The following is a 13,465-nucleotide window of genomic DNA, read 5'->3' on the forward strand; positions in this document are numbered from 1 at the left end:
AATACACCAGCACCGGCACCTACACCAGCATCAGCACCCGCACCGGCACCACCAACACCAACACCAACGGGAGGGGGAGGGGGCATGATTACTTCCACATTACCACGCCGACCAAAAAGCTCCTCCCGTTCCTCCTCCATACCGTCCTCGTCGTCGCCCTCCAGGCCCATCATCCGCAACTCATCGTTGATGGTGTGGCCCTCGTCGTCGTCCATGGCCTGGAGGGCAGGCCACACGCCAGGCCTTCGGCGCGTCACGACTTCGCGTCGGCCGGCAAAACCGAGGGAACCGAGCTGCCGGTTAGGGTCCAAAGACCCAGATCCAGCCCCCTCAGGTACCCCAACGGCTTTGCATCGGCCGAGCAACTGCGCAGAGAGGTCAAAAATATCAGAACAGGAGAAAGAAATCAAAAAAACTGAAAAAAAACATGTTAGGGTTTAGGGACTTACCAGATCCGGAGCACCAAGGACGCCGGCGAGATCGAGGACGGCCGGATCTACGAGATTTATAGAGGGAGGACTGGGTTTGGGGACGGATTTGAGTTGAGAAAGCGAGTCGACCGGTGAAGATGCAAAAGTAGGCAGGAAAACAAAGAGAAGAGGGTAGAGTGGATGGCCAACGGCGGCGAGCCGGCGACCGGAGTTGGAGAAGACGGTCAGATCGAGACGGAGACGGGAGGGGAGCGGAGAGGCTCGATCTAGGGTTAGGGTTAGGCGAGGCTGCGAGGGGAGCGGAGAGGCCGAGAGGGGTCGGGGCGGGCGGGGCGAGCGAATGGAGGCCGGGGCGAGCGAATGGAGGCCGGCGCCATTTACATACCCGCTCCGCTGGGCTGGGCCGGCAGCGCCTCCAACGGCTCTTTTGCTGGCCTGGCCTGGCGAGCGGGCCGTGGGCCGTGCCTGGGCCACCGTGCCGCCCATCGGGCCGATCGGGCCGGCTTTTTCGGGCCGTGCTTGGATGTGTCCATGGGCCAGGATTGAGGCCCAAGCACGGCCCGGCTATCGTGCCCGTGCCGGCCCGAGCCCAATAATATTCGGGCCCGTGCCGTGCTCGGGTCGGGCTAATATGGGCCGGGCTTCGGGCCCCCATGGGTATCGGGCCAAATGGCCATCTATATCTGGGATTGCCCGTCACAGTACGTGCCCCCCTCCAGACAAAAGCAACAGTGGGCAGTGAACCCTCATCTCCATATGGCCATTCCTGCAAACATTTTTGAAGTTGTTAGTAGCATAATTGTGAAATTATAAATAGTTGACTTCCATGAATGAAACAAATAGTGCGGTGACACTTACCCCAGGGCTATCGCACACTGGACGACCCACAGGAAATCGCTCCCACATCCAAACTTGCAGTAGGTAAGCGCAACCACCCAGATTGGCATTGTCGCCACTGCACCTACACCCCTCACATAGGTGATAGTACAACCAAGCAAGTGTAGCAGATCCCCAACTGTAGGTCCTTATCTCCTCCCATGGCAATCCAATAATTGTCAGGAACATTCAAGAAATTGTGTTCCCGCTTCCATCAGGGAACAGAAAACCAGCCACCATGTGCCATAACCAAGCCCAGGAAACCAGCCACCATGTGCCATAACCAAGCCCGCGCGTAGCGCTCAACCACTGCCTCCTCAGCACCGTGCGGACAGTGACTGAAGTGTGTAACCAGCCAGTGTGAGCTAACACCACTGGTCTTCTTGTCCCTACTGTCCTGAGGTGGCTCAGGGGGGCGGAGGCCGATAAGCTCCTCCACTCTGTCCCGCCAACCCGCCGCCTGCGTCTCGCCACACACAGCATGTCCGTCCACGGGGAGCCCAAGGATCATAGCGACATCCTCTAGCGTGATGGTGACCTCACCACACGGCAAGTGAAAGGTGTGCGTCTTCGGTCTCCAACGGTCGACCATTGCAGTCAAAGCATCGTGGTCCATGTTTGGCAACCCGGCGATGACCAAGCGAGCCAGCGGAAGGAAATGGGCCCTCCGCATGAAGGGTACGTACCGCTCGTCCCACGGCATGGGGCTGTGGGTACGCGCACGAAGAGGCCGCAAGTGCTGCACATAAATGACATGCAATTAGACGGTTAGTAATCAATTTTCAACATTTAAAATAAATACGAACGCATAACATTACATAAATTAATTAATACAAGTCGTAGTGTGAAAAGAGAAACGACTGTGAGAAATAAATTATTTACAACCCGAAGCAACCTACAATTGAAGCTTACCCCGGTCGAAGAACTACCGCCTCTGTTTCTCTTACTCCTGGGCCTATTTTTCGGACCTTCCCTATGCCTCTCTATTCGGTGCCCTTCTTGACCACAATGTGAACAAGTAGTGACAGATTTAGGTTCATCGAATTCTCCAAATCCATACATGTCCTCAACGTAGCCGAGTGCATTATTGGACTCATCCATCTCGTTCCGCATCCGTTTCTTTTTTCTCCTCCCAACCCTAGTCCTTTTGAGGGAGCTATTGGGCACATAGTCCGGACCATTGAAAGGGGGCCACTCACTGGGGTCTAGAATAGGCTCATACCTGGCCGCCCATGTCCTTAGAACAGCACTCTTTGCATATATGGGTGACAAGTATTTCTCCGAATGGGAGTCTACTCTCCTGATGCGGCACGCAGTAATCATATGGGAGCATGGCATGTGCGAGAGCTGTGGTAGTGCACACGTACAAGTCACAGCTGACAGATCTACTTTCCTTACACGTCCACTGGAAGTCTCACCCCCAACTGTTGTTGAGTTCGCACTCTTCAGTGAGTGGGCTTGGAGTGCTAGCAGCTGTGTTCTTCCATACAATACTCATGGAAGCAGGATATTGGCAGTAACTCAGATCGAGGATGTAGCCACATTCTGCTGTGTACAGCCCATTGATTCTATCCATTTTTTGAAGCCTCTAAGCGATCATGACTCTAAAAGTTTAATGTCAAGCATAACCTCTTTTCCAAGTGAAGACTGGTCGTCTGATACCAAGGTATATCAAATCGTCTTGAAAATGTGTGGCGGCATGCCCTTGGCAATACATGTTGCAGCTGGTTTTTTACATGCACTACCTTTGAAGCCTGATGAGATGCTTGAGGAATCTATTCTGTCGGTAATGAACCAGGACACCACATCACAAGGTGGGATGAGAAAGATATTGGACATTGTTTATGCTGACATGCCATTACCAGTGAAGTCTTGCTTCCTATACTTGACTGCTTTTCCAGAAAACTACATCATCAGCAAAGATCGTCTGATACGGAGGTGGATAGCTGAAGAACTTATTCCTAGTAGAAGCGAACAAAGCTTGTGGCAAACTGGGGAGAACTACTTGAACTATCTCACCTGTAGAAAACTGATAGAGCCGGTCTTCAACGACTAAGATGACCAACCAATTGGTTTCACAGTTCATGGTGTGATTTATGATTTCATCACCTGTTTGTTGAGTGAAGAGAATATCATTACATTGGGTGCAATTTTGAGTTATGGATACATTCGACGGTTATCACTCGACTGCAACAGAGAACACCAGGATGAAATAAGCACGGCGTGGCTATTTAGTAGAGTGCGATCAATCGCAGTTTTCGGGAACTCTGCGAAACAAGTGCCTGACCTTTCTGCTTTCAAACTTGTTCGGGTTTTGGATCTTGAAGATACAGAGATTTCGAGACACCGCCAACTGAAAAGTATTGGAAGCATGTTGCTACTGAGATACTTGGGACTTCGAGGAACTGGTGTCACCAAGCTGCCTAAACAAATCATGGCACTACAACATTTGGGTACCTTAGACATACGGAGAACCATGGTGACACGGTTCACTACCGGAAACGGCTAATATGCCGTGTGCCAAATAGTTTACCGTGTGCTAAAAGACGGGCACACAGCAAACAGCCATTTTGCCATGTGCCCAAAATAAAACACATGGCAAACACCACGCACACGGCAAAATTGCCTCTTTGCCGTGTGCCAGCCCCAGAAACACACGGCAAAAACCAAACACACGGCATATTACTATCTTTGCCGTGTGCCGCCCTCAAAACACACGGCAAACCTCGTGCACGTGCCACTCACGTGCGGAGGTGGCGAACGGAGGTGGACGGACGGGCGACGGAGGTTGACGGCGCTCAACGTTGCCGTGTGCCGCATGGGGCACACGGCAAACAGGCCACATCGCCGTGTGCTACAGCTTGGCACACGGCAAACAAGACACTTCGCCGTGTGTTTTTTTTTGGCACACGGCAAACAGTTTGAAAATTTTGATTTTTCAAACTTGAAACTTTTTCTACACTACAGAAACATTGCTTGGTACTCTGTATTAAAGTTTGGTATTTTTGTCGTAATGTTCACTATATATAAAAATTGTGTATCTGTTAAACAAATTTTTTTGATGATTCAAATTTTGAACTGCAAGTACATAAAATAATAGAAGAATTTTTTTGGAAAAATGATATTCATGTTTCTAAGTGCACAGTAAGACCTCACGTCGTAGTTGACATTGTCATTTCGAAAATGGTGTTCACAAAAAGTTCTCGTGAATATAGAATCGAATAGTTGTGAAATTTTAAAAAATTCAAACGAAGACTGAAAATTATGAGATTTGTCGATTTCTTATGCTATCATACATAGAATCTATGGTAAAAAAATTGAGGGAGTTCCGCACGTGTTTGTCATGTACGCTGCTTATAAACTCAAACTTTCCCGAAGAAGATCTGGGTAACGGAGAAAGACGCGGTTAAATTTGTAGGGGCAAACACGTTCAAATTTGAATTTGGTTTCTACACTTTTTATATAGGCAATAGAGAACAAAAATGACTTCATGATAATTTTTTGCATTTTTTTGTATCCATTTGATAATTTTAACATATTAACTGCATTTATACAACTTTAATTGATATAAATTGAATTTGAACTATTAGTACATGAAATAATGATTTAACATGAGTGAAAAAAATTATATTCATGTTCTTTAGTGAACTTTAAGGTCTTGTTTTCAATTTCAAAACAAATTTCGAAAATGATATTGAAAAATTTAAAAGAATACAAGTTTCATTTACATGAAATATAGAAATGCCGTGTTCGCCGTGTGCCTGGCATCTCGCACACGGCTAACTCATTACTTCGCCGTGTGCCCTCGATCTGGCACACGGCGAACCACCCACTCCCTTACTGTTTTGAACTCCCTCTCCCGCATCCACTCCTCACACCTCACTCCTCACCCACTCCCGACCCGCGCCCACGCCCCTGCGCCGCCAGGTCCGCACGCCGCCGAACCCCCGCCCACGCCGCGCCCACCCCGACACCGCGGCCCACCCCGCGCTCGCCCACCCCCGACCCTGCGCCTCCCGGTCCGCACGCCGCCGGACCCCCGCCCACGCCGCCGCCGGACCCCCGCCCGCGCCGCGCCCACCCCGACGCCGCGGCCCACCCCGCGCTCGCCCGCCCACGCCCCTGCGCCGCCCGGTCCGCACGCCGCAGGACCCCCGCCCGCGCCGCGCCCACCCCGACGCCGCGGCCCACCCCGCGCTCGCCCGCCCACGCCCCTGCGCCGCCCGGTCCGCACGCCGCCGGACCCCCGCCCACTGGTAGGTTGTTAGGTAGTTGTATCTCACTTTGCCGCTCTCGCCACCGCTGGAGAGTATTTTGGATAGAAAATTGTATTGCCTGTGATGATATATGCTATATATATATTGACCTTGAGCTTGAGCATAAGTGTTAGTCGAAGTGTGTTATTTCTGTTCTATGGATATGCTTATCATGGTTGTCATGAAACCATGTGACACATCCATGCCCAAGCAACAACTCGGATGCGATGATGTTAAGATTGGGCTGGATGTGTCACATGGTTTAATGGCGGCCATGAATTTATTTTAGGTTTCTTATGCTTCAAGTTCAAGGTCAAATGAATGGGAACATATCTGTGGCATGTTTGTTGGTTGTCGACCACTGTGCTGTTTTATTTTTGCAGAATTTGAAACTGAAATGTTCAATTATTGATACTATGTAGTTGTTTTTTTTGTTAGGAGAGGATGTGGCACCGTTCTTGACTCGTCACTTTGCAGGACAATTAGGTGAGTCATCACAGACTTTCATTTACTTATCTTGTTTGTGCTTCACGTAACCTAGGCGTCTCCCGTTCGAAAGAGATACGGTTCGAAATATGCAGCTCTTTACATATATGGAACCGTATGTGTTTCGAATTGTCCACATCATTTGGACAGCCCAAGGGTGCGTAGATATGGTTAGTTTTCATGGTCAACTCCGATTCGTGCCAGAGTTTCGGCATCACCTCCCTGTTATTCTCCGGATACACAATCTCCTTGACAGGACGTGTATTTGGAGAGCAGCGGGGAGGTACTGCCGAAATTCTGTCTCGGCTAGGAGTGGATCATGGAAACCAACCATATCTATACATCATCGGGTGGGATTAGAACCTATCTTCACCTATTAGAGTTTGTTAGATATCGTGTATATGAAATCGATTTTTAAATTTCTCGCTCGTATGTTAAAGGATGGATGACCGTGAGTGGATGTACAAGGGCTGGCAAAGCGAACAAGAGTATATTGAGTTTGCTCTAAAGGTCAATGACTTTTTGGAAAAGGCATTTGATAGAGGACAGAGTGGAATGCCGTGTCCATGCACCAAGTGTCAAAATAGGATACATTAATCACAACTCACTATGGGTAAACATATTATCAAAAATGGGTTTGTGGAAAACTATACCCGGTGGATCTGCCATGGGGAAGCCCATCGTGCGAGAGAAGAGGTAGTCAGACAACGCATCGATGATTATGATGCTGATGCCGGTTGCGTAGACATGTTAGCAGACTTTCATGAAGCACACTTCGAAGAAGGACCTATAGAGGAACCGCCAGAGCCTACGGCAAAGCAGTATTACCACATGTTGTCTGCAGCACAGAAACCACTTCACCAGCATACCAATGTTTCTCAGTTCGATGCTATTGCACGCGTACAGGCCCTAAAGTCTGAGTGTGGCATTAGTAGAGATGGCTTCGACAAAATGTTGACGGTTTTTGGTAGTCAGCTTCCGGAAGGACACATTCTTCCGAAGAGCTTGTACGAGGCACAAAAACTTCTTCGTAGTCTTAAGATGCCATATGAGAAGATACATGCTTGTCCAAAGGGATGCATATTGTTTAGGAAAGAACATGCAGACGCAAATTACTATACAAAATGTAAATTATCTCGGTGGCTGGAGGTAGATTCTGGTGATGGTCAAAAGAAACAGCTCAAAATCACCGTGAAAATCGTACGGTATCTTCCATTCATACCGAGAATCCAACGTCTGTTCATGACCGAGGATTCAGCACAACAGATGAGATGGCACAAAAACGGCAAACGCTACCGTCATGAGAAGATGATACATCCATCCGATGGTGAAGCATGGAAACATTTTGATAGGCGTCACACAATGAAAGCTCTGGAGGCTCGAAATGTACGTGTTGCGTTGGCAACAGATGGATTCAATCCTTATGGAATGACGGCTGCCCCGTACAGTTGTTTGAAATGGAAGTACACGATGATGAAATGGTTGATGACGAGGACGCTGGTGAGGAGGTTCGTAATGCGAAGGACCTAGAATTACTTGAGCGATTACAATTAGGCAATGACAATGAGGATGAAATTCCACCGTTAGAGCACGGGCTTGAACTTCTCGACTTGCGTGATAGTAATGATGAGGCATATGATCCAGCTAATCCCGATGAAGATGATTATTTCTAATACATGTATGATCCGTACTAATTGATTTATTAATGTTACTTTCTAATTATGTCACATTTATTTTCTTTCTCTTTATAAGATCGTTTTGTATATATGTGCTGATTGGTTTACTATTTTTAATTGCAGGTGATTGAAGAAAGATGCCGGGCGGCGGACTTCAACGATCGGTCGCCTCACTGTACAGAAGAATGATGCCACACTCGGATGCTGGTGAGGGCTCCGATAGGAGTTCCGAGTTGGGGCGAGGCAAGGGTCAAGGGAAGGGTGGACCCAAGAGGGGTCGAGGGAAGGGTGGAGGCAGGAGGCGTCGAGAGCCTTCGCCTATACCGCCGTCTCAGGAGGAGGAGGAGGAGGAGCCTGCCCAGGACCAGGAGCAGGAGCGGGAGGAGGAGGAGTGGCAGGCGGACGCGCAGGAGGAGGAGGGGGAGTCGTCTGAGGAGGACATGGTCGAGGATACCTCTACGCCGGCTGTCTGGTTGCGAGGTCCTTCGCGACTCCCAGATAGGCCCTATTGCCTTGCGTCCGCTGATTCGACCGAGCGGGGATATGTAAGTAATTTGACATGTTATTACTACTTTTTCATTTCCTAACTCGAAAATCACGGTACAAACTAATATTTTCTCTTAATCACTTTTGCAGGAGTTGGACTGTCCTCAGTGGCGGTGCTCACAAACGCAAGGTCAACGACATTCTGGGTCTTTTGTGCAGGGACCACTTCCCAGGCCTGGTCCACTATCAAGGACGGTATGAGCTGGCCTGGACGTGGGACCACTATATCGCTGCCAACAACGATCAGTTGGATCGGAGCGGCAGAGTCTTTGAGAACAAGGCGAAGCGGGTAAAGGCCGAGCTCTGGGTAAGTTTTCCCCGGCAAAAAATGGTCTGTACACCACATTCATTGAACATTTTGTTAATAATGGCATGATCCATCGTCTTTATATGCAAGATTTTTACAGGTGTGACGAGGGATACGAGGAGCGGGCAGCGATTGTGGCTCACAATCGATGCGTTAAACTCGTGAAGGACATGCATTATGAGGCGCAAGTTCAGTGCGTCATCAACTATTGTGCACATTTCCTAAAGCAGAAGATCGGGAAGACTGAGGCGAGGGATTTGAGGCTGACCCGAGAGCAATATTTATAGGTAAGTTCAAATTTATTGTAAGATGAAAAACATCGTTAAATGTCTCTCTTCTTACATGTCAAGCATTTGATCACGTGTAGGTTCCTGCGTGGTGGTGTCGTAATGACACCGTGTGCTGGGAGCGCATAGTGGACAAGTGGTTCGACCCCAAGTGGCAGGCTTTGCACGACGCTGGCCGGCAGCGGCGATTGCTGATGCCAGGTCCAGCGCACCATCAAGGCAGCCTCAACAACGACGAGTACTGGGCTAGATGGGTACACACTACACAGACTCATTTCTCTAATCTAACGTTCAATTCAGCATAATTTGTAATCAACTTCTTCCTTTTTCGCAGTCGTCCTCACATGAAGGCCAGGAGTGCAACCCGTTCGTGGGATGGGCTCTGGCCCGCAAGGGCAAGGCAACATCCAACGTAACCTACAACCCTGACGACCCACCCTCGGCGTACAGCAACCTGTCCGTCCACAGGCGTATCCAGACGTACACAGAGATGGGAAGACAGGTCCATGGGTCAGACTGGGATCCGAGCTCGCAGCCCCTTGATGGAGAAGTCATTATGAGGGTGGGAGGAGGCAAGAAACATGGGCGCTACTACATTGGCGATGGCCTTATAGACACGGCTAGCACTCTCACCCTCTCCCAGATTCGAGCGAGGAGCACGGTCAATAGCCCGGCCATACGCCCACGACTGTCCGCGTCGCAGCTCCAAGTGCCTGAACTTCAGGTTATTTCTTATTTATTCATAGTTCTTTCGTTTTGTACATATATTTGCTTTGCATTGTAACATTGTCATGAACTATTGTAGCACCAAATGCAAGCGCAACAGGCGGCGTACGAGGAGGTGTTGGCCGAAGAGAGGAGGATACGACAAGAGAACGAGCAGAAGCATGCGGCCGAGATGGCCCAGATGTACAACTACATTCAAAGTCTTTCGGTCCAAATGGGTAATCCCATCCCAGCCTTCCCTGTGGCTCCTGCTCCTACTACTCCTCCGGTGAGTATCTTGAAAACCCTTTAGTTTCTTTATAAGTATTAGATACTTAGAGAACTTTAGACTTAGAGATTGTGACTTATATTACTCACTTTACGATTTAGGGGACCTACATATTTAGACTTGTTTAGATCATAACTTGAGAACTTGGTTTTTGTCTCACCTGCAATTTACTGTCTTACATTTTTTGCAGAATCTATCGGCGGCATCGAATACGCCAGACTTGTCGCTGGCCATCTCACCGACGCTCCCACAGCAGTTGTTCCCACCTCAGTTCGGCGGCCCACCACCGTTCGACGGCCCACCGCAGCCATAAACTTATTTATTTCAATATTTATGGACTTGTGAACTTCTGGATATGGATTTGTGAACTTCTTGCTATGTTGTGAACTTGTAGGACTTTGCATTGTACTTCTGGATGTGTTTGAAGTTATTTGTGGCTAGTTGTGATATATATATTGTGATATATAGTGCCTGTGATGTTTGTTGTGATATATATGTGATATGTAATGCATGTGATATATATGTTGTGATATGTGGTCCTTTATACGTGAAAAACCAAAAAAAAATAGGATTTGTTTGGTCACTTTGCCGTGTGCCAGGGACTAGGCACACGGCAAAGTGACCATTTGGCCGGCCATGAACAGCAAGTTCGCCGTGTGCCCGGTCTTGGCACACGGCGAACTGGCCATTGTTCGTCGTGTGTCAAGGAAGAGACACACGGCGAACCTAAACACTTTGCCGTGTGCCAAAGCCCTGGGCACCCGGCGAAGAGCTGTGCTGCTGGGCCCCGCCTGACCAAGTTCGCCGTGTGCCTATCCAGGTGGCACATGGCGGAGTGGGATATTTCACCGTGTGCCTACTTCCTGGCACACGGCGAAGTCTTCTGTCACGCCGTTAGGCCGTCCTCACGACGTCAATGCCTTTTTTTTTGCCGTGTACCCTTAGATACACACGGCGAATGTGTTTGCCGTGTGCCCGATAAATGGCACACGGCAAACTAGGCCTTTGCCGTGCCTAGCGCTGCCGTCGGGGGTTCGCCGTCGGCCACCGACAGCGAAAACTTCACCGTGTGCCTACTAGCCTTTGCCGTGTGCTTGGTGCACACAGCGAAATAGCCAATTCCGGTAGTGGTTACCAGCATTTAGAACTTCAAAACTAACGTCAGTCCTCGTTGATCTTTTGCAACTGCATAGAGGAATAGGGAAAATGCAATACTTGGAAGAACTATCGACGATCAGTATCACCCCTACTACCTCAGATGGCTTAGATTCACTTGATGATGTGGCACGATTTGTCAATAAGTCAAAGCAGCTGAGGATGCTCGATGTAAGGTTTGAAGTTTACTTGGTGAAGCTGAAACAACCTACGGGCAATTGGGAATGTTGCATTTCCTTGATGCGGTTGCAGTATCCAAGGTTCAGTCTCTGACACTCCATGATTTCCCCCATAGATTTATTGACTTTCTAGTGGATTATTGGACCTGCACAAGACCAAACCACCTTAAAAAATTCGAGCTCAGAATCGCCGGTGACATCCCTCAAATTCCACAGAAAATGGCCTCTCTCATAAACCTCACGCACCTGCACATCAAAGTTCATCAATCAGAAGCAGAAGCCCTCCATGGACTCGGCAAGCTGCCTAATCTAGTCCTGCTCAACCTGTCTTCAGAAACTAGTGGTGCTTTAGAAAGGTGCATCATCACGAAGGGTTACTTTCAGTGCCTCAAGGTGTTCTCGTACAAGTGTCGCCGCTGTTGGATGGGCCTGCAGTTTGAACCTGGAGCCATGCCGCAGCTGCAAAGGCTTTGGATCAGCTTCAAACCGTTGCAAATCATGCCTGGTTATGGCAGTTTTGATTTTGGCATTCAGTACCTCTCTCGCCTCTCGAGTATCCGTACCACCATCAACTTTTGGCGTGCTACAGCTTCGGATGTCGTGGAAGCAGCATATGCTGCCATTAGGGAGCAGGTGTCTTTAAACCCCAATAGTCCCCTGTTGGAATTGAGCATTGAAAAAGGAGACGATATGGAGATGGATGATGGGGGCGTGAACATGGAGGTTGCGATCTAGAGCAAGCTGCATGCATCGGTCTTTACATTTTGATGAAAAGTATACAAGCTGATGAGGTTTTCTTTTTTTAGAGTCCGCTGATGAGGTTTTCTCCATACCTATTTCAGGAAGAAATTGACATAAAGTAGATTCTTAAGGAGAACAAATCGGAATCTGACATGGAGGCCCTTAAAAACCTCCAAGACGTGCATCTAAAAGTTGATATGCCAGCAGTAGAAACTCATCCATTCTAATCCATGTACTTTGATGTTATATATTCCTGTGAATGGTACCTCCTCTGTTTTAAATTGGACATCATTTTAGCTTTTCTAGATACATTATTAAGGTCGTATTCCTCTTAAGTCTCTTATGGTAACACATTAAGTTTTAAAAAAAAAACAAACCAAACAAGAGAGCTACCGATTATATTAAAAATAAGATGAAGCTAAACTGAGCAAAACAAAATAAAAGGAAAAAAGATTTAAAAAAAACAGCTTAGCTTGGTGGATTGGGACGTCAACACAAACCGCATATAGCCGAAACATAACTCTGAGAATACAACCACCACCACCACAAAACCACCAAACAGTCACCACATTGCACCTCCAAAACCCGGACAATAGAAGACATGGCGAAAATACTGTCAGTCACCGACAATGACGATCCACACGGAGTTAGCATACTGCCAAGTAGGACTAGCCGTTGTAGACCGATGCAAGCCACGTAGCTCTACCACAATTGGATCCGCTTGCATCGCCTCTTAAGACATTGTTTCGCACCGGACTAGCCACCGCCAAGCGAGGCTAGCTGTCCTAGTAGGATTAGACCTAAGCACTTTTTGGCCGGGGAAATAAAGCCCAAAAACAAATTTCTCGGTCCGAGCCCGGCCCAAACTAGTTAAATGAACTATTTTCTCATTAAAAAAGATAGGGAAGCCTGAGCCTGACCCGGGCACGGTCCGAGTCCGGCCATAGCTGTCCATGGGACAGGCATGGGCGGGATTTTTAAAGCCCGAGGAAACCGGGGTTTTTCGTTGGGCCAGCCCAAGCCCAGCCGGGCCCGCTATTTGATCATGTCTAAGTATGCTGCAAGCAGTCAAGCCAAAGCGTGAGCAACCTCTAGCATTAACCAAACCCCGACACCCAAAACCATCTGGCAAGTCCCCTCAAAAAAAAATCTGGCAAGTCTACCAAAGTAGAAGTGCCACAAGTCTAGCATTTACTTGGTTTCTACCGGTTGAAAAGATTCAACCGATTGCAACTCTCGAAGAAAAAAAAGGAGAAGGGTAGCCGACGGTGGTGGCGGGCGGCGCCGGCCGCGGGCAGCGGTGGCCCATTCGGTTGGGCGGGGCGATCGCGAGCTTGGTTAGCGCGGGGGGTGGCAGCAATGGCGGACCCGGCGGTTGGGAGGCCGTCGGGAACGAAGGCAGGCAAGCAGGGCAGGGGCAAGCGGAAGGCAGGCGGGGCAGCACGAGGTGGAAAATGACATTGTGACTGTCGGATCGCGATCCAACGGCCACGGTGCATCGGTTGAAATTTTGGAGATTTCAACCGGTTCA

This window comes from Panicum virgatum, chromosome 8N, assembly GCF_016808335.1.
Source record: "Panicum virgatum strain AP13 chromosome 8N, P.virgatum_v5, whole genome shotgun sequence".
Lineage (NCBI taxonomy): Eukaryota > Viridiplantae > Streptophyta > Magnoliopsida > Poales > Poaceae > Panicum > Panicum virgatum.